Raw genomic sequence first — 22,612 nt, 5'->3', positions numbered from 1 at the left:
TCACACCTCCTCTTCCATGCTTCACAGTGGGAACCACACATGCAGAAATAATCTGTTCACCTACTCTCCGTCTCACAAAGACACGGTGGTTGGAACCAAGAATTTAAAATTTGGACTCATCAGACCAAAGGACAGATTTTCACTGGTCTAATGTCCATTGCTAGTTTTTTTTTACCCATGCAAGTCTCTTATTGATGTCCTTTAATAGTGGTTTCTTTGTAGTAATTGCAGTAATAAGGCCTGATTCACAGTCTCTGAACAGTTGATGTTGAGATGTCTGTTACTTGAACTCTGTGAAGCCTTTACTTGGTCTGCAATTTCTGAGGCTGGTAACTCTAATGAACTTATCCTCTGCAGCAGAGGGAACTCTGGGTCTTCCTTTCCTGTGGCGGTCCTCATGGGAGCCATTTTCATCATAGCGCTTGATGGTTTTTGCAACTGCACATTATAATTTTTTTAAAGTTCTTGAAATGTTCTGTATTGACTGACCTTCATGTCTTTAAAGTAATGGACTGTCATCCTTTACATTTGCTTATTTGAGCTGTTCTTGCCATAATATGGACTTGGTATTTTACCAAATAGTGCTTGGTATTTTACCAAATAGTGCTATCTTCTGTATACCACCCCTGCCTTGTCACAACACAACTGATTGGCTCAAATGCCTTAAGAAGGAAATCAATTCCGCAAATTAACTTTCAACAAGGCATAACTGATAATTGAAATGCATTCCAGGTGACTACCTCATGAAGTTGGTTGAGAGAATGCCAAGAGTGTGTAAAGCTGTCATCAAGGCAAATGGTGGCTGCTTGGAAGAATCTCAAATAGAAAATATATTTTGATTTGTTTAACACTTTTTTTTTTTTGGTTACAACATGATTCCATATGTGTTATTTCATAGTTCTGATGTCTTCACTATTATTCTACAACGTAGAAAATAGTAAAAATAAAGAAAAACCCTTGAATGAGTAGGTGTGTCCAAACTTTTGACTGGTACAGTAGTTGTAAAAGTTTTAAAGAATTTGAAGTTAGAATAACCTGAACATGTGAATGTCGGTGGTAGTGTCGGCAGTAGTTGACTGGTTATAGTTTAAAAGATTGGTTGGTTGGTTTAAATGACAGGATAGCCTGAACATGTGAAAGATGGTTTGGTGTTTCTAGCTGGACTGGTTCAAGAGTTACAATTTATTTTTTTCCTAATTTATTTTCCTAATTTATCCTAGATCGATAGAGCTAGGGTCACCATATTTGATTACAAACAACTTATATTTCCTCTACCATTAGCAACTGTAATTTAATTTATAGGGTAAATGAGTTAAATTAAATAGACCAAAAACAAAACTACCACAACCTTACTTTTGTACCTGCCGGTTGGGTGGGAGTAACACAGCCTTGGGATGGAAGTAACAGCTGGTGAGAAGTGCACAATATCTGTCTTATCTCCATGTTTCTAGCTTGTAATACTCATTACTTTCAACAAATCAGCCATAATTTCATGTTTGTGTCAATTTGAATAATTAATGCTATACGTTAACCATGCTATAGGTTAACCAAATTAAACATGCGTCAACATTGCAATATTTTGCCTTACAACATTAATTGGACTAAAATGGATCACATAATAGCTATATTAACCATAATTTTCTCATCACACTTTAGTGGGAATGTAGTAGGAAATGTTGTTCAACATTTTCAATGAGTTCATGCTTAGTCCTTCCAATCAGGTGAGCTCCAGCTGTCATTGTCATGCGCACTCGTCCTGTCTTGATAGAATAAACTTATTTATTCTCGTCACAAACGGCAACTCATGTTTATCACCTTTTCATGGCTTGACATAAGGTAATTGACCACCGGAATCATGAAGATATTTATAAACCGGGTGGTTCGAGACCTGAATGTTGATTGGCTGACAGCTGTGGTAAATCGGACCTTATACCACGGGTAAGACAACATTTATTTGTACTGCTCTAATTACTTTGGTAACCAGTTTATAATAGCAATAAGGCACCTCTGGGTTTGTGATATATGGCCAATATGGCACGGCTAAGGGCTGTGTCAAGGCATTACGTTGTGCATACCAACAGCCTTTAGCTGTGGTATTTTGGTCATATACCTCACCTCTTCAGGCCTTACTGCTTAAATACATTTTAACCACGAAGATGTCAATAACAGCTTATGTGAGAAGCTGATCCATCAAGTCAATTGATTAAGGCATAATGCTAATGATGTCATAGAACTCATACATTGTCACTTGTTGATATTTTGCTAACATTATAAAAGCATTATCAACTAGAAGAGACAATTGGCTGTGCTTTAATGTTTTGTTTTATTCCAGGTCATCAGTTTACATTGTTACTTTTGTCCCACCCGTCTCTCTTGTAACTTCTCTCAGGCTATCTAGCATTATACTTTAAACCTATGCAGTCACTAGATGGGTTACAAAATTACATATGTTTGGAACCTTAAACAACTAAACACAACTATCAACTGAAAAACACTTCCAGGTCCGTTTAAAAAAAAAACATATTGTTGCTCAGTGGTTCCCAAACCTTTTATAGTCCTGTACCCCTTCAAACATTCAACCTCCAGCTGCGTACACCCTCCAGCACCAGGGTCATTGTATAATGCAGAAAATACAAGAGTTCAGGGGTCTTGCTTTAAAAAAGTTAACCAAATAAAATACCATTTTATTTGTCACATACACATGGTCAGCAGATGTTAATGCGAGTGTAGCGAAATGCCTGTGCTTCTAGTTCCGACAATGCAGTAATAACTAACAAGTAATCTAGCTAACAATTCCAAAACTACTACCTTATAGACACAAGTGTAAGGGGATAAAGAATATGTACATAAAGATATATGAATGAGTGATGGTACATAGTGGCATAGGCAAGATACAGTAGATGGTATTGAGTACAGTATATACATATGAGATGAGTATGTAAACAAAGTGGCATAGTTAGTGGCTAGTGATACATGTATTACATAAAGATGCAGTAGCTGATATAGAGTACAGTATATACGTATACATATGAGATGAATAATGTAGGGTATGTAAACATTATATTAGGTAGCATTGTTTAAAGTGGCTAGTGATATATTTGACATCATTTCCCACTCAATGTTAGTGGTGGCTGTTTAACAGTCTGATGGCCTTGAGATAGAAGCTGTTTTTCAGTCTCTCCATGCCAGCTTTGATGCACCTGTACTGACCTCGCCTTCTGGATGATAGCGGGGTGAACAGGCAGTGGCTTTGGTTTGTCCTTGATGATCTTTATGGCCTTCCTGTGACATCGGGTGGTGTAGGTGTCCTGGAGGGCAGGTAGTTTGCCCCCGGTGATGCGTTGTGCAGACCTCACTACCATCTGGAGAGCCTTACGGTTGTGGGCGGAGCAGTTGCCGTACCAGGCGGTGATACAGCCCGACAGGATGCTCTCGATTGTGCATCTGTAGAAGTTTGAGTGCTTTTGGTGACAAACCAAATATCTTCAGCCTCCTGAGGTTGAAGAGGCGCTGCTGCGCCTTCTTCACGATGCTGTCTGTGTGGGTGGACCTATTCAGTTTGTCTGTGATGTGTACGCCGAGGAACTTAAAACTTACTACCCTCTCCACTACTGTTCCATCGATGTGGATAGGGGGGTGTTCCCTCTGCTGTTTGCTGAAGTCCACAATCATCTCCTTAGTTTTGTTGACGTTGAGTGTGAGGTTATTTTCTTGACACCACACTCCGAGGGCCCTCACCTCCTCCCTGTAGGCAGTCTCGTCGTTGTTGGTAATCAAGCCTACCACTGTTGTGTCGTCCGCAAACTTGATGATTGAGTTGGAGGCGTGCGTGGCCACGCAGTCGTGGGTGAACAGGGAGTACAGGAGAGGGCTCAGAACGCACACTTGTGGGGCCCCAGTGTTGAGGATCAGCGGGGTGGAGATGTTGCCTACCCTCACCACCTGGGGGCGGCCCGTCAGGAAGTCCAGTACCCAGTTGCACAGGGCGGGGTCGAGACCCAGGGTCTCGAGCTTGATGACGAGCTTGGAGGGTACTATGGTGTTAAATGTCGAGCTGTAGTCGATGAACAGCATTCTCACATAGGTATTCCTCTTGTCCAGATGGGTTAGGGCAGTGTGCAGTGTGGTTGAGATTGCATCGTCTGTGGACCTATTTGGGCGGTAAGCAAATTGGAGTGGGTCTAGGGTGTCCGGTAGGGTGAAGGTGATATGGTCCTTGACTAGTCTCTCAAAGCACTTCATGATGACGGAAGTGAGTGCTACGGGGCGGTAGTCGTTTAGCTCAGTTACCTTAGCTTTCTTGGGAACAGGAACAATGGTGGCCCTCTTGAAGCATGTGGGAACAACAGACTGGGATAAGGATGATTGAATATGTCCGTAAACACACCAGCCAGCTGGTGTGCGCATGCTCTGAGGGCGCGGCTGGGGATGCCCTCTAGGCCTGCAGCCTTGCGAGGGTTGACACGTTTAAATGTTTTCCTCACGTCGACTGCAGTGAAGGAGAGTCCACATGTTTTGGTTGCAGGCCGTGTCAGTGGCACTGTATTGTCCTCAAAGCTGGCAAAAAAGTTATTTAGTCTACCTGGGAGCAAGACATCCTGGTCCGTGACGGGGCTGGTTTTCTTTTTGTAATCCATGATTGACTGTAGACCCTGCCACATACCTCTTGTGTCTGAGCCGTTGAATTGAGATTCTACTTTGTCTCTATACTGACGCTTAGCTTGTTTGATTGCCTTGCGGAGGGAATAGCTACACTGTTTGTATTCGGTCATGTTTCCGGTCACCTTGCCCTGATTAAAAGCAGTGGTTCGCGCTTTCAACCATTTTCATTGTCGTGTCAAGAACATATTTCAAGCTGTCAGGCATTCCGTTGGCAGCAAGAGCCTCTCGGTGGATGCTCCAAGTGGTGTCGGGAGCAACTGCTTGCACGCGCGTTACCATTCCACTATGTCTCCCTGTCATGGCTTTTGCGCCATCAGTACAGATACCAACACATCTTGACCAACAAAGTACATTTGATGTCACAAAGCTGTCCAGTACTTTAAAAATATCCTCTCATGTTGTCCTGGCTTCCAATGGTTTGCAGAAGAGGATGTTTTCCTTAATTGACCCCCCATAAACGGACATATAACAGGAGCTGTGCCAGGCCTGCCACGTCTGTTGACTCATCCAGCTGTAACACATATAATTCACTGGCTTGCATGCAAAGCAGTAATTACATTTACATTTACATTTTAAGTCATTTAGCAGACGCTCTTATCCAGAGCGACTTACAAATTGGTGCATTCACCTTATGACATCCAGTGGAACAGCCACTTTACAATAGTGCATCTAAATATTTTAAGGGGGGGGGTGAGAAGGATTACTTTATCCTATCCTAAGTATTCCTTAAAGAGGTGGGGTTTCAGGTGTCTCCGGAAGGTGGTGATTGACTCCGCTGTCCTGGCGTCGTGAGGGAGTTTGTTCCACCATTGGGGAGCCAGAGCAGCGAACAGTTTTGACTGGGCTGAGCGGGAACTGTACTTCCTCAGTGGTAGGGAGGCGAGCAGGCCAGAGGTGGATGAACGCAGTGCCCTTATTTGGGTGTAGGGCCTGATCAGAGCCTGGAGGTACTGAGGTGCCGTTCCCCTCACAGCTCCGTAGGCAAGCACCATGGTCTTGTAGCGGATGCGAGCTTCAACTGGAAGCCAGTGGAGAGAGCGGAGGAGCGGGGTGACGTGAGAGAACTTGGGAAGGTTGAACACTAGACGGGCTGCGGCGTTCTGGATGAGTTGTAGGGGTTTAATGGCACAGGCAGGGAGCCCAGCCAACAGCGAGTTGCAATAATCCAGACGGGAGATGACAAGTGCCTGGATTAGGACCTGCACCGCTTCCTGTGTGAGGCAGGGTCGTACTCTGCGGATGTTGTAGATCATGAACCTACAGGAACGGGCCACCGCCTTGATGTTAGTTGAGAACGACAGGGTGTTGTCCAGGATCACGCCAAGGTTCTTAGCGCTCTGGGAGGAGGACACAATGGAGTTGTCAACCGTGATGGCGAGATCATGGAACGGGCAGTCCTTCCCCGGGAGGAAGAGCAGCTCCGTCTTGCCGAAGTTCAGCTTGAGGTGGTGATCCGTCATCCACACTGATATGTCTGCCAGACATGCAGAGATGCGATTCGCCACCTGGTCATCAGAAGGGGGAAAGGAGAAGATTAATTGTGTGTCGTCTGCATAGCAATGATAGGAGAGACCATGTGAGGTTATGACAGAGCCAAGTGACTTGGTGTATAGCGAGAATAGGAGAGGGCCTAGAACAGAGCCCTGGGGGACACCAGTGGTGAGAGCGCGTGGTGAGGAGACAGATTCTCGCCACGCCACCTGGTAGGAGCGACCTGTCAGGTAGGACGCAATCCAAGCGTGGGCCACGTCGGAGATGCCCAACTCGGAGAGGGTTTTAATTGTTTCAAAGCATCTCCTGCCATGTTACTGATGCTTTGTGAAACAGTGTTGTTTGAAGGCATTGTTTGTATAGTTTTTTAGGGCCTTTTCCACCAGCATTATCCCAGCCATATCCGCAGCAGCAGGAAAAATTAAATCCTCCACAATAGTATGGGGCTTGCCTATCCTAGCCACTAGGTAGCTCACCATAAAATTTACTTCTAAACCCTTCTTATTAATGGTATCTGTTGCTTTTGTAACAGTATAGCTTCCGTCCCTCTCCCCTACCTGGGTTCGAACCAGGGACCCTCTGCACACATCGACAACAACCACCCTCGAAGCATCGTTACCCATCGCGCCACAAAAGCCACGGCTCTTGCAGAGCAAGGGGAACAACTACTTCAAGGTCTCAGAGCACGTGACGTCACCGATTAAAACGCTATTAGAGCACACCACCGCTAACTAGCTAGCCATTTCACATCGGTTGCACTCACCCCCCTTTGACCTCTTTCTTTTCCACGGCAACCAGTGATCCGGGTCAACAGCATCAATGTAACAGTATTGCTTCCGTCCCTCTCCTCGCCCCAACCTGGGTTCGAACCAGGGACCCTCTGCACACATCAACCACAGCCACGTTCGAAGCATCGTTACCCATCGCGCCACAAAAGTCAACTACTTCAAGGTTTCAGAGCAAGTAACGTCACCGATTGAAACACTATTAGCGCGCACCACCACTAACTAGCTAGCCATTTCACATTGGTTAAACTGTTATACATGTCTTAAAACTCAAAAGTCGTCTTTATTCTCGCTCAGACTCCTGTGGCTTATTTTTCAAATTGTCATGTTTCGTTTCTAAATGTCTGCGCAAGAGTGAAGGTTTCCCGCGAGAGAGTAACGGTTAATGTGATTGGATGTTAATTATTTGACTAAGCTACCGGTAGTTGACATTGTTGTTATTTCGCTGAACAATAGATGGTTTAATTTGTTTTTTTTGGCAGTGAAACGAGGTTACCTACTCAGGCGAGAAAAAACATCACCCAAATATATAGCCACGTTGGAAAATATAAATGTACTGTTTGAATTTTTAATTGTCAACCATATTTTTATTTGGCATGTCCCCGATGGGGGTACCCCTGAGGGGTACTCACAATGCCATGAACAGTAGGTGGCGAAAATACACCTTATGAGTGTACATTTCCAATAAACCTTGGAAGGACTCCAGATTTTGTCAAGATAACATCAAAAGTATTAAAAAAATTGCATTTGAACTCTTACCCTTTTCCTAACCTTAACCTAATTCTCCTAACCTGCTACGATAATTGTCCTAACCTGCCGTGTAAATTTTAAGCTGACTTTAATTTGACAGATGCTGGATGCCTTCTAGTCATGACCTATGGGGGTGCCACAGGGTTCAATTCTCGGGCCGACTCTTTTTTTTCTGTATATATCAATGATGTTGCTCTTGCTGCGGACGATTCCCTGATCCACCTCTACACAGACGACACCATTCTGTATACTTCTGGCCCTTCCTTGGACACTGTGCTATCTAACCTCCAATCGAGCTTCAATGCCATACAACACTCCTTCCGTGGCCTCCAACTGCTCTTAAACGCTAGTAAAACCAAATGCATGCTTTTCAATCATTCGCTGCCTGCACCCGCACGCCCGACTAGCATCACCACTCTGGATGGTTCTGACCTAGAATATGTGGACATCTAAGTACCTAGGTGTCTGGCTAGACTGTAAACTCTCCTTCCAGACTCATATCAAACATCTCCAATCGAAAATCAAATCTAGAATCGGCTTTCTATTTCGCAACAAAGCCTCCTTCACTCACGCCGCCAAACTTACCCTAGTAAAACTGGCTATCCTACCCATCCTCGACTTCGGCGATGTCATCTACAAAATAGCTTCCAATACTCTACTCAGCAAACTGGATGCAGTTTATCACAGTGCCATCCGCTTTGTTACTAAAGCACCTTATACCACCCACCACTGCGACCTGTATGCTCTAGTCGGCTGGCCCTCGCTACATCCTTCGAGTTCTCTGCTGCCTGTGACTGGAACGAATTGCAAAAATCGCTGAAGTTGGAGACTTTTATTTCCTTCACCAACTTTAAACATCTGCTATCTGAGCAGCTAACCAATCGCTGCAGCTGTACATAGTTCATCGGTAAATAGCCCACCCAATTTACCTACCTCATCCCCATACTGTTTTTATTTATTTACTTTTCTGCTCTTTTGCACACCAATATCTCTACCTGCACATGACCATCTGATCATTTATCACTCGTGTTAATCTGCTAAATTGTAATTATTTGCCTACCTCCTCATGCCTTTTGCACACAATGTATATAGCCTTTTTTAAATAAAAAAACAAACATTTCTGTGTTATTGACTTGTTTATTGTTTACTCCATGTGTAACTCTGTGTTGCTGTCTGTTCACACTGCTATGCTTTATCTTGGCCAGGTCGCAGTTGTAGATGAGAACTTCAACTAGCCTACCTGGTTAAATAAAGGTGAAAAAAAATAAAATCCTGTTACATTTATAATTGATGGCATTACTGGTCAATTAGATGAGAGTTCTATGCTTATATTGTTTGCAAGCTGGTTTGAGTGTCAGACTGAATTGACCATCTTCACAGCCTTTTGTACAGTTGGAGTGGGAAGTATTTGTTGTTCATCATATCAGAGCCATAGCTCCGCCCACTGCTGAAGTGGAGCAGAGCATGCTGGCCGATCTCCAGCTCAGAGAAGATCAACTCGAGAAGTCAAGTGAGAAAAAGTTCCACCCACCCCTGTTTTCCCATCAGTTAGCTTTCATTGTTAGCCAAGGCCAGTGTGAGTCCTTGTTGATATACCCCCCACACACAATTTGGTTGAAGCAAGTTGCCAGACCACTAAGTGCCTTAGTTTGACTAGTGCAATGTATCACTTGCGCTATAAACACAACAAAGTCCACCTTCACTATTAGCGTGTCGGGATCCTTCTCCTGCATGGCATTCACTGCAGACTGTGGGACATCCACTACCATGTCCTCTACTCACTCCAGCTATTTTCACTGCCTCCACATAGGAGACCTGCTGGATGGCCCTGATCCTAGCTACTGCAACCTTCTTCATCTGTACAGGGCACTACGGGAACGTGATTCCCATCACAACATGCTTCATCTGACTCAACTACTACATATTTATTCTTTCAACAAACACTTGCCACATGTCCAAACTTTTTTACAATTGTAACACTGCAGCGGCTTCTGTACATACAGTCTCACCGCATATCTCACATACCCAGGTTTTTACAATAGTTGGGAGAACCACTTCATTAAATGACAGTAAAACCGATAGGCTTTGCTCCCTTTGCGTCCTTCATTCAATTCAAGGAGAGTGCATCTACCACTCCTGGAATGTTATCCCTAAACCACACAGCCTCTATGTCCAACAAGACACCAGAGATGACACCTTTGATCGGTGCCCTACTCTGAAAAGCATAGCTTTCCACATCATATGTCGACATGTTGAGCCACAGAGCATTCTTCTTTCGACACACACGAAATCAACATACCGCTACTGTCCTGGTCACTCTGACCAATCCCACTTTACCCAACTTGTCCTTCACCATCTTCGAGACCGCAAACTGGTCACCCAAAAAACAATCCTTGCTCATGAATAGACTCTCCAACCATAAACTGCTGTTAATTTCTAACTTGAACCATTTTTACTACACTCTTCTTCACCATCGTCTACTCATTCTCACCAACTGTACTGGGCAAATAGAATCACAAAATACTTCCACCATTGCTCCTCTAGTCATCCCCGGACTCCCTCGCTCTTTGCTGTGAAAGATGCCAGTTTGTCATCTCGAAATAGCCCCCGTATTTTTGTCTGTTTGCTTCACCAATTTTCTCAATTTCGTCCATGATATATACAGTGTCGAACCAACCGAACACTTTTTCGCGGCAAGGAGTTCCTATGACCCGCCCCTTTCAAACGAACATTTGATTGGCAGTATTTTCTGTGTCATTGGTCTGAGACTGGAATTTATTCCTTTGAATAATAGTCGTCATGGTAACGTTCGTATTCAGCCTCCATTTTGTTAGCCACTTTCCTTTTCCCAAAAAAATGTTTTACCTTCCCGACAGAATAGTAAATTCACTAATCATAGCAATGACAGAAATGGATTCAAATAATCAAAAGGGTTGGTTATAACGTAGCGGCTGTGCTACAACGGCGTTAAATGAGTACGTTGGTGGGCTGTAGTTTATAGTCTGCCCGGCCGGTTCGATGCAAAGGTTTGGGAACACGCGCCATTTTGTGAAATATACACAAAAAAGCCTTAAAGAGAACAGGGTCTTCAGGTTTGCAGTCGTCATTTTTAATCATGATTTGGAAGTAATGCTACTCGTTACAATTAATGTCTCGAACAGCTAACAGTATACATGCCTAGCTGCATCGAAATGTTGGTTTCCCTATGGTCAGACCGAATACGTTTCCGCCGTTGACCGCGTTGGCGAGTTGACAGAGAGGCGCTGTTGATTTGGAAAAATAATTGACATCTATTCAGAGGAGTGAGGGTTGTACGTTGGGAAATCTGGGGGACTCTATGGAGAAGAGACTGTATCGCCGTAAGGCATTGGGGATTGTAAATGAGGATATGTTTCTGGAATAGGAAGACTGACAGCCAGCGACCAAGGTAAGTTTGCGCTGTAACTTTGACTAGCCAGTCACATTGCTATCATTGGAAACAGACACTGCAATCTAGCCAACTAACGTAACGCTAGCGCCAAATAAGATAGCTAGCTAACGTTAACTGGTAAACTGTCTAACCGACGTTATAGAATGTTCACTCTTGGTTGGAAAATGTGCACCCCATATAAATGTAACAATTAACATTAGGCTTATGTATCGTTAATCACATTGCTAGCTCGCTAATTGTTTAAGCCATGCTAGTGTATTTGGCTAGCTATGTCACTTTCCATTTCCACAGTTAACAAGTTAGATAACGTTAGAAACCTAGCCTTAATCCATTCCAGTAACGTTAGGTCAGCTAGCTAACCTGTTAACTACTTAAATTCAGCTGGCTAACTTGGATAGTAAGCTAAATGTGAAAACTTAGCGTAGCAGCTACAAATGTCATTCCGTGGAAGGAAGTATTGCTAGCCTACGTTTAATTAGTTAACCGACCTAACTTTAGCTTGTTAAAAAGCAAAGGACTTAGATTTTTTTAACAGGTTAAAGTTAGATCATGTTAAGTTAGATATCTACGTGTGTGTCACACTTCTAGCACTCCCGCTAACGTTACTAGCTACCTAACGTTACTACTCGTTAACACACAATTCAACGTAGCTATGCCAGCTAACATTAACCGGTCTTGTAGTTAAGTAATACAATTGATAAGGTAACGTAAACTAGCTACAAATACACCTCAGGCACATGGGTTCAATAGAGTCCATCTCAATCATACGTTGCCTTCCAGCTAGCCTGGTTTGTAAAGTAAACATACTACCCAGCTGGTTAACTTGACAAGTTGTCAGTTGCCACAGAGATTCGGGCATGGATTGATGGCAAGCTAGTCATAAGGATGGAGTTTAGTCACTTCAACGCATTCTGTCTTGATACTGCGTTATCAACCAGATAACGTATTTAACTTAGCCCTTAATGTTAGTTAATGCTAACTAGAAAGATAGCGAATGTTCATCCGGTCCCTCGATAGCTCAAGTTTGCCTCCTTGGCCTCCCAACGGCTTGAATTTTTCTAGCTAGTTAAGATGGGAACAGCATAGGTTCACTTTGCATTTGTATTTTTTTATTAACAGCCTCAAGGTCATTACTGGGTACGTTCATAAATACAGTTGAATGCTAATGTTACTAAGTGTGTCCTGTTTTTTTCTCTTTTTCTTCCACCTTTATTTAATTAACCAGGTAGGCAAGTTGAGAACAAGTTCTCATTTACAATTGTGACCTGGTCAAGATAAAGTAAAGCCGTTCGAAACATACAACAACACAGGTTTACACATGGTGTAAAACAAACATACAGTCAGTAGAAAATAAGTCTATATACAATGTGAGCAAATGAGGTGAGATAAGGGAGGTAAAGGCAAAAATAAGGCCATGGTGGCAAAGTAAATACGATATAGCAAGTAAAACACTGGAATGGTAGATTTGCAGTGGAAGAATGTGCAAAGTAGAGAGACATAATGGGGTGCAAAGGAGCAAAAATAAATAAATACAGTAGGGGAAGAGGTAGTAGTTTGGGCTAAATTATAGATGGGCTATGTACAGGTGCAGTAATCTGAGCTGATAAATGTTTCAGAGATTTTTGTAGTTCGTTTTAGTCATTGGCAGCAGAGAACTGGAAGGAGAGGTGGCCAAAGGAGGAATTGGCTTTGGGGGTGGCCAGAGAGATATAACTGCTGGAGCACGTGCTGCAGGTGGGTGCTGCTATGGTGACCAGCGAACTGTGATAAGGGGGGACTTTACCTAGCAGGGTCTTGTAGATGACCTGGAGCTAGTGGGTTTGGCGACGAGTATGAAGCGAGGGCCAGCCAATGAGAGCGTACAGGTCGCAGTGGTGGATAGTATATGGGGCTTTGGTGACAAAATGGCCATGGCACTGTGATAGACGTAGAATGTATGCACACATGACTGTAAGTCGCTTTTGATAAAAGCGTCTGCTAAATGGCATATATTATTATATTATATTATAGACTGCATCCAATTTATTGAGTAGGGTATTGGAGGCTATTTTGTAAATGACATCGCAAAAATCGAGGATCGGTAGGATGGTCAGTTTTGCGAGGGTATGTATGGCAGTGAAGGATGCTTTGTTGCAAAATAGGAAGCCAATTCTAGATTTAACTTTTGGAGATGTTTGATGTGAGTCTGGAAGGAGAGTTTACAGTCTAACCAGACACCTAGGTATTTGAAGTTATCCACATCTAAGTCAGAACCGTCCAGAGTAGTGATGCTGGACTGGCGGGCAAGTGCAGGCAGCAATCGGTTGAAAAGCATGCATTTCGTTTTACTTGCATATGGCATTGAAGCTCGTCTGGAGGGTTGTTAACAGTGTCCAAAGAGGGGCCAGAAGTATACAGAATGGTGTCGTCTGCGTAGAGGTGGATCAGAGACTCACCCACAGCGAGAGCGACATCATTGATGTATACAGAGAAGAGAGTTGGCCCAAGAATTGAACCCTGTGGCACCCCCATAGAGACTGCCAGAGGCATGGGACAACAGGCCCTCAGATTTGACACACTGAACTCTATCAGAGAAGTAGTTGGTTAACCAGGCGAGGCAATCATTTGAGAAACCAAGGCTATTGCGTCTGCTAATGAGGATGTGGTGATTGACAGAGTCGAAAGCCTTGGCCAGGTAAATGAATACGGCTGCACAGTATTGTTTCTTATCGATGGCGGTTATGATATCGTTTAGGACCTTGAGCGTGGCTGTGGTGCATCCATGACCAGCTCTGAAACCAGATTGCATAGCGGAGAAGGTGCGGTGGGATTCGAAAGGATAGATGTAGGTCTGTAGCAGTTTGGGTCAAGAGTGTCTCCCCCTTTTGAAGAGGGGGGTGACCTTAGCTGCTTTTCAGTCTTTGGGAATCTCAGACGACATGAGAGGTTGAACAGGCTAGGAATAGGGGTTGCAACAATTTCGGCAGATCATTTTAGAAAGAAAGAGTCCAGACTGTCTAGCCCAGCAATTTGTAGGGTCCAGATTTTGCAGCTCTTTCAGAACATCAGCTGACTGGATTTGGGCGAAGGAGAAATGGGGAAGGCTTGTGCGAGTTACTATGGGCGGTGCAGTGCTGTTGACCGGGGTAGGGGTTGCCATGTGGAAAGCATGGCCAGCCGTAGAAAAATGCTTATTGAAATGTTCAATTATAGTGGATTTATCAGTGGTGACGAGTTTCCTATCCTCGGTGCAGTAGGCAGCTGGGAGGAGGTGCTCTTATTCTCCATGGACTTTACAGTGTCCCAGAACTTCTTTGAATTTGTGTTGCAGGAAGCAAATTTCCTTTTGAAAAAGCTAGCCTTTGCTTTTCTAACTGCCTGTGTATATTGGTTTCTAGCGTCCCTGAAAAGTTGCATATCACAAAAAATATCCTGTGCAGAATGCCACAGGATGTTTTTGTGTTGTTTTAAGGGCAGTCAGGTCTGGAGAGAACCAAAGGCTATATCTGTTCCTGATTCAAAATTTCTTGAATGGGGCATGCTTATTTAAGATGGTGAGGAAGGCATTTAAATAAATAAAAAACAGTTATCCTCTACTGACGGGATGAGGTCAATATCCTTCCAGGATACCCGGGCCAGGTCTATTAGAAAGGCCTGCTTGCTGAAGTGTTTCAGGGAGCATTTGACAGTGATGAGTGGAGGTCGTTTGACCGCTGACCCATTACGGATGCAGGCAGTGATCGCTGAGATCTTGGTTGAAAACAGCATTTAGAGGGCAAGTTGGTTAGGATGATCTCTATGAGGGTGCCTGTGTTTACGGCTTTGGGGTGGTACCTGGTAGGTTCATTGATAATTTGTGGGAGATTGAGGGCATCAATCTTAGATTGTAGGATGGCTGGCTGGGGTGTTAAGCATGTCCAAGTTTAGGTCACCTAACAGCATGATCTCTGAAGATAGATGGGAGGCAATCAGTTCACATATGGTGTTTAGAGCACAGCTCGGGGCAGAGGGTGGTCTATAGCAGGTGGCAACGATGAGAGACATGTCTTTAGAGAGGTGGATTTTTAAAAGTAGAAGTTCATATTGTTTGGGTACAGACCTGGATAGTAGGACAGAACTCTGTAGGCTATCTCTGCTGTTGATTGCAACACCGCCCCCTTTGGCTTTTCTGTCTTGTCTGAAAATGTTGCCAGAGGAGGAGTGGGATAAGGGTATGGCTAAAAGCTATGATAATTGGTCGTCTAAGGATGTCCGGAACAGAGAGTAAAAGGGGCAGGTTTCTGGGGGCGATAAAATAGCTTCAATGTATAATGTACAGAAAAAGTTATGGTAGGATGTGAATACAGTGGAGGTAAATCTAGGCATTGAGTGATGATGAGAGTGATATTGTCTCTATAAACATCGTTGAAACCAGGTGATGTCATCGCATGTGTGGGTGGTGGAACCTGAAGTTTGTATAAGGTAATGAGCCGGGCTAGAGGCTCTACAGTGAAATATGCCAATAAACACTAACCAGAACAGCAATGGACAAGGCATATTGACATTAAGAGAGGCATGCTTAGCCAAGTGCTCATAAGGGTCCAGTGAGTAGTGAGGTTGGTTGGGGTCACGGCGATTCAGACAGCTAGCTGGGCCATCGGTAGCAAGCTGGCAGAAGATGGATGTCTGTTTTTAACCAGCTCGTGCGTTTCCATCGGTAGATTGGTGTGGTTCTGTGTGGTAGAGGGGACCAATCCAATTGGCAAAATAGTTAGTCGGCCAAGAAAGTGTTCCGATGACCCATTCAGATAGCGGTCTTATCGGCTGCTAACGATTAGCTGGCCGCAGATGGGCGTTCAGGTTACGTCGCGACGGAGGGGCCAGTTGGATAACTCCTCCGAGCAGATAACGTCGGTAGTCCATTCGTGAAGGCCCGGTGGGGCTCCGCATCAGCAGTAAAATGGGTCCGGATAGGTGATTGTAGCCCAGGAATGGCTGATGGAACTCTTGATGTTTGCTCCGGGACCGACGCTAGCTGCAAGATCCAGGTGTAAATGTCCAGAGCTTGCGGTAGAAATCCGGGGGTTATGTTGAAAAAAATAGGTCCTTTATGCTCTGGTCTGAGTCGCGTTGTACAAAACTGCCGATAGCTTTTCGAGCTAAAGGATGGCTGATGACTGCCAACCGTGGTTAGCTGACTCCTAACGTTAGCCAGTGAACTTGCTAACTTCTGGCTAGCGGATTTGAGATTTTATATATATATATATTTGTATAAGGTATATATATATATTGTGAGGTGGGTTGCAGGAGAGTATTTTGAAGTTGAGTTTTTAGAAGAAAGAAATATATAAATGGAGTTGGCTAGCAAAGTTTGATAGTGTAATAATGGCTATTGTTGGTAGGCACTGACTTGGCTATTACTAATTGAAATTGAATGAGGAATTTCGTAGCTGACACGAATAGTTGAATGGAAGTTCTACATCACAAAATCAACATTACACAATTGATGTCAAAAATATACACTGACTGAAGCAGCAAGTTCAGTAGGGAAAACTAAACAAACCTCGCGTTACTAATTTGAGGAGAACTCAGAAGAGGTAGCCCACCTCTGCGCTCATGCAAGTAGGCATACCCATGACTTTGTGCATTTAAATTTGTACAAAGCCTGTACTAGGGTGTTTTTGATGAGTCAAATAGGTTTTATTTTGTTTTTGTAGAGCGCTTAACCTCTTAAGCGCACCCGACACGCAGGCGTCCCATCTAGCCATCTGGAAATGCAAATGCACTACGCTAAATGCTAATAGCACTCTTTAAAACTCAAACGTTCATTAAAACACACATGCAGGGTACTGAATTAAAGCTACACTCGTTGTGAATCCAGCCAACAAGTCAGATTTTTAAAATGATTTTCGGCGAAAGCATGAGAAGCTATTATTTGATAGCATGCAACACCCCGGAATGCCTATAAACGTAAACTAAATAATTAGCATAGTCGGCGCTACACAAAACGCAGAAATAAAATATAAAACATTCATTACCTTCGACGAGCTTCTTTGTTGGCACTCCTAGATGTCCCATAAACATCACTATTGGGTCTTTTTTAAAATTAAATCGGTCCATATATACCCTAAATATCGATCTATGAAAAGTGTGTGATCCAGAAAAAAACAGCGTTTTAAAACGCAACGTCATTTTTTTTTATTGAAAAAGTTGACGATAAACTTTCACAAAACACTTCTAAATACTTTTGTAATCCAACTTTAGGTATTAGTAAATGTTAATAATCTATCAAATTGATCACGGGTGTGTTGAATAGCTCCACGTCTTCAAATCATGTTCTGAAATTTCTCCTCCAACATCCTGTCGGAGACCAGAAGGAATGGGCGCTCTCTCTTACTCGTTTGACCAAGAAACAAAGCCCAGGCAATTGACAAGACTGGCGACATCGTGTGGAAGCTGTTGCACTTGCAATCTCAGCCCCATGTAATTTGCTTCCCCATAGACAATACATGCAAGTGGCGCATGGATATTTTTCCCAGTTTTCGGTGATCAGTTTTTCTTGCGCTTTTCGATGAAACACACACTCTGTTATAGTCACAGCCGTGATTTAACCAGTTTTAGAAACGTCAGAATGTTTTCTATCCACACATACTAATCATATGCATATACTATATTCCTGGCATGAGTAGCAGGATGCTGAAATGTTGCACGATTTTTAACAGAATTTTCGAAAAAGTAAGGGGTATGCTTAACAGGTTTTAATGGCTTTTATTTTTAATTCAGAAATTGAACGATTTTAGGAGAATATAACTTCAGTAAATTCCTCCTCTTCAAAGGTCTTGGAGAAGGCCCATATTTTACAGGCCAGACAGACCATGATGAACTTTCAAATGATAGCAGCATCATTGCTATGCTGTAGCACCTGTTCACCATGACGTTTTCCATTCCTAGTCATTCCTTTAATTCCTTGGTAACTTAGGTCTAATATAACAGCTACAAGAGTATTGCACAGCAAGAGCAAAGCACCTCTTTGAATACACCTCATGGTATGGATGGTCTCAGGTTGGCCTTTGTTTGAAGTTTAACTTGTGGGTCAATCAGTTATCTTGTGACGTTATAGGCTAATTTTATTTAAAGGGGCTTCTGGTTCATTCATGGCATGGTTCGTTTCTTGGAAACAGAATGACCTCAGGGACACCTTCTCTAACTATCTAGGCTACTTATAGAACCATTCTATGCTGAGTGTACTTTACAGTAAACATTTACATTCTCCCTGCCTTTGACTTCATTCACACTCCTCAAGTGATTTATATGGTCATCTGTGTCCCAAGATTACTACCAGTGATTTCCATGCTGTTTCATATTTGACTGTATGGGTGATGTCCGTGAAAGTAAAAACAGTTATTTTCAATAACACGAGTGTAATAAATAGATTAGCTGACATCACATTGTGCGCTTCCATGGGCAGAAGTCAGCATGTTGCTATTCTGGATGGCCAGATTACTAGCAAGATTGACAAACTGTCATGTAGAGAATTGTAAGTGGCTCATTTCAGCTTGTTTCATCTTGTTCATGATACCATGTCTTGTTTTTGAGGTGGTTTGATGGATTTCATATCAATGTTAAAATTTGCCAGCTAGCTAACCAACAACTGTAAGTATGTATTTGAGACATGTGCTCATTGTGTAATTATAAACTTTAAAAAAAGTAACATTGGAGACTTTATATGGCTTGTCAACATTATAAGCCAACCCTGTCTGTTTTGCCCCATAGTTGCACTTGCGTTGGTTGTTGCTAAACAACCAACCAATTATGAACATTACATTGAACATTAATGAGAATGGCTTGTGCACTTACACATATAATTTATTAAACCTTTATAGCTCTTTTCATTAGACAGAATCTCAAAGTGCTTGTAAAGCAAAATAAATAATTTAAGTCTATCGACTACAACATTAGCTAGATCAAGTCTGTTTGAGTGGTTCTTCAACCCAGGTCACACGTGTGCACGTAAACGGATGTTGCTGCAGCAATGTTGGAATGGTTTTAAAATGTATCTAGGTTTAACCTTTATTTGCTCCATATCATGATCGGTTGAGGTTCCATGACTCTATTTGATCGAATGTCTATTTTTAAATATAGTTGTATACTTTTCTCAAGTCCTCTCTTAGCCCTGTAATTGACCCCATGTCAAGTCCTGCCCTCCTTACCTCCGGTTTCTACCCAGTTCAACATTTTCTCATGAAGCTCAATCCCCAATTCAAACCAATTGAGAAATATTTGAGAAATATCCTCTGATCTCAAACTGTGTTTTTAATACACAATGGAATTTAAGACTGCCCTTTACTAATTAGGAGATTCTGTTGTTGTGGTGGACTGTCATTGAAATCACTTCACTAGTTTTCTAATAATACATCAGTGATTCATATTTTCTGCAAACATTCTGAAGTAGCCTACGGTAAGGGAATAAGCCATTGTTTTGTGTAGCCAGTTAGCATGAGGAAACAGTCATGTATAAAGGCTTTCACAAGAAAACGTTCCCATTAAATGTTGACTACAAAGTAGGCCTACTTGGCAAAATTATCATGAGGACTTGTATCAATCTCATAGGCATTTGTTTTGCAAACTCACTCATCACGTGCACTACAGAATAGAGGTCGACCGACTATGATTTTTCAACGCGGATACCGATTATTGGAGGACCAAAAAAGCCCATACCGATTAATCGGCCGATTTTAAATAATAATCAAATAAAAATAATAAATAAATAAAATACGTATTTATTCATATATATACACATATTTTTTCATTTTTAAAAATCATTTATTTGTAACATCAATACTGACTAAGAAATTGTTAACTTAATATAATACATCAATTTAGCCTCAAATAAATAATGAAACATGTTCAATTTGGTTTAAATAATGCAAAAACAAAGTGTTGGAGAAGTAAAAGTGCAATATGTGCCATGTAAAAAAGCTAACGTTTGAGTTCCTTGCTCAGAACATGAGAACATATGAAGTTTGGTGGTTCCTTTTAACATGAGACTTCAATATTCCAAGGTAAGAGGTTTTAGGTTGTAGTTATAGGACTATTTCTCTCTATACCATTTGTATTTCATTTACCTTTGACTATTGGATGTTCTTATAGGCGCTATAGTATTGCCAGTGTAACAGTATAGCTTCCGTCCCTCTCCTTGCCCCTACCTGGGCTCGAACCAGGAACACATAGACAACAGCCACACTCGAAGCAGCGCTACCCATCGCTCCACAAAAGCAAGGGGAATAACTACTCCAAGTATCAGTGAGTGACGTTTGAAACGCTATTAGCGCACACCCAGCTAACCAGCCAGCCATTTCACATCGGTTACACAAGCCATTAGGCTGATAGGCTTGAAGTCATAAACAGCGCTGTGCTTGAGAAGAGCTGCTGGCAAAACGCACGACAGTGCTGTTTGAATGAATGCTTACGAGCCTGTTGCTGCCTACCATCGCTCAGTCAGACTGCTCTATCAAATCATAGACTTAATTATAACATAATAACACACAAATATGAGCCTTTGGTCATTAATATGGTCGAATCCGGAAACGTATTATTTCGAAAACAAAACGTTTTTCAGTGAAATACGGAACCGTTCGGTATTTTATCTAACGGTTGGCATCCCTAAGTCTAATTATTCTTGTTACATTGCACAACCTTCAATGTTATGTCATAATTACGTAAAATTCTGGCAAATCAGTTCGCAACGAGCCAGGCTGCCCAAACTGTTGCATATACCCTGACTCTGCGTGCAATGAACGTAAGAGAAATGAAACCATTTCACCTGGTTAATATTGCCTGCTAACCTGGATTTATTTTAGCTAAATATGCAGGTTTAAAAATGTGTATTGTGTATTGATTTTAAGAAATGCATTGGTGTTTATGGTTCGGTACAGTCGTCCAACGATTGGGATTTTTTTCCCGCAAATGCGCTTTTGTTAAATCATCACCCAGCGTTGCATCGATTATATGCAACGCAGGACACGCTAGATAAACTAGTAATATCATCAACCATTTGTAGTTATAACTAGTGATTTTGATTGTTTTTTAGAAGGTAAGTTTAATGCTAGCTAGCAACTTACCTTGGTTTCTTATTGCATTCGCGTAACAGGCAGGCTCCTCGTGGAGTTTTTAAAAATAAAAGCCTGAAACTATGACTGAAGACTGTTGACACCTTGAGGAAGCGATAGGAAAAGGAATCTGGTTCATATCCAGCAAAGGGAGGCTATGGAATTTTCAAAATAGAATTTTCAAAATAGAAGCTACTTCCTGTTTTGATTTTCCTTAGGGTTTCGCCTGCATTATCAGTTCTGTTATACTCCCAGACAATATTTTGACATTTTCTGAAACTAAAATGTTTTCTATCTAATACTAATAATAATATGCATATATTAGCAACTGAGACTGAGGAGCTGTCCGTTTACAATGGGCACCTTTTCGTCCAAGCTACTCAATACTGCCCCTGCAGCCATAAAAATGTAAGCACATTGCTTATATTTACAACTGGAGTATAGCCTACCTGGCTGGCATGAAAATAAACCATGGGGCAAAGCGTCCTCGATTTGTTATTTAACTTCTTCGATATAGGGGGCGCTCTTAATTTTTGGATTAAAAAAAACATTCCCGTTTTTAAACAAGATATTTTGTCACGAAAAGCTCGACTATGCATATAATTGACATATAATTGACAGCTTTGTAAAGAAAACATGTTTCCAAACTGCAAAGATATTATCTGTGAGTGCCACAACTGATGCTACAGGCGAAACCATGATTACATTTCAAACAGGAAATACCCCAGATTTTGAAAGCACTGTGTTCCAATGTCTCCTTATATGGCTGTGAATGCGCCAGGAATGAGCCTACACTTTCTGTCGTTTCCCCAAGGTGTCTGCAGCATTGTGACGTATTTGTAGGCATATCATTGAAAGATTGACCATAAGAGACTACATTTACCAGGTGCCCGCTTGGTGTCCTCCGTCGAAATGATTGCGTAATCTCCAGCTGTGTGCATTTTTCCATTTGCTTCAGAGGAGAAACCCAACTGCCACAAATGATTTATCATTGAATAGATGTGTGAAAAACACCTTGATGATTGATCCTAAACAACGTTTGCCATGTTTCTGTCCATATTATGGAGTTAATTTGGAAAAAAGTTTGGCGTTGTCATGACTGAATTTTCTGGGTTTTTTCTTAGCCAAGCGTGTGGAACAAAATGGAGCGATTTCTCCTACACAAATAATATTTTTTGGAAAAACTGAACATTTGCTATCTGAGTCTCCTCACTGAAAACATCCGATGTTCTTCAAAGGTAAATTATTTTATTTGAATGCTTTTCTTGTTTTTGTGAAAATGTTGCCTGTTGAATGCTAGGCTTAATGCTATGCTAGCTATCAATACTCTTACACAAATGCTTGTGTAGCTATGGTTGAAAAGCATATTTTGAAAATCTGAGATGACAGTGTTGTTAACAAAAGGCTAAGCTTGTGAGCCAATATAT

At 42.2% G+C, this 22,612-nt stretch overlaps 1 protein-coding gene across 4 annotated transcripts in view; it reads left to right on the top strand.

Moving 5' to 3' along the window:
- Positions 1-10,494: 10,494 nt before the first annotated feature.
- LOC124011518 (dual specificity tyrosine-phosphorylation-regulated kinase 1A-like) overlaps positions 10,495-22,612 on the top strand; it is a 35,624-nt gene continuing 23,506 nt past the window's right edge. For all 4 annotated transcript variants that reach the window (XM_046324997.1, XM_046324972.1, XM_046324990.1 and 1 more), the window contains exon 1: positions 10,495-11,115. The gene's annotated coding sequence lies outside the window, so the exon portion shown is untranslated. The remainder of the gene's footprint in view (positions 11,116-22,612) is intronic.

Source organism: Oncorhynchus gorbuscha, linkage group LG02, assembly GCF_021184085.1.
Source record: "Oncorhynchus gorbuscha isolate QuinsamMale2020 ecotype Even-year linkage group LG02, OgorEven_v1.0, whole genome shotgun sequence".
In the NCBI taxonomy this organism is placed as follows: Eukaryota; Metazoa; Chordata; class Actinopteri; order Salmoniformes; family Salmonidae; genus Oncorhynchus; species Oncorhynchus gorbuscha.
This window is presented reverse-complemented; position numbering and strand designations above follow the sequence as displayed.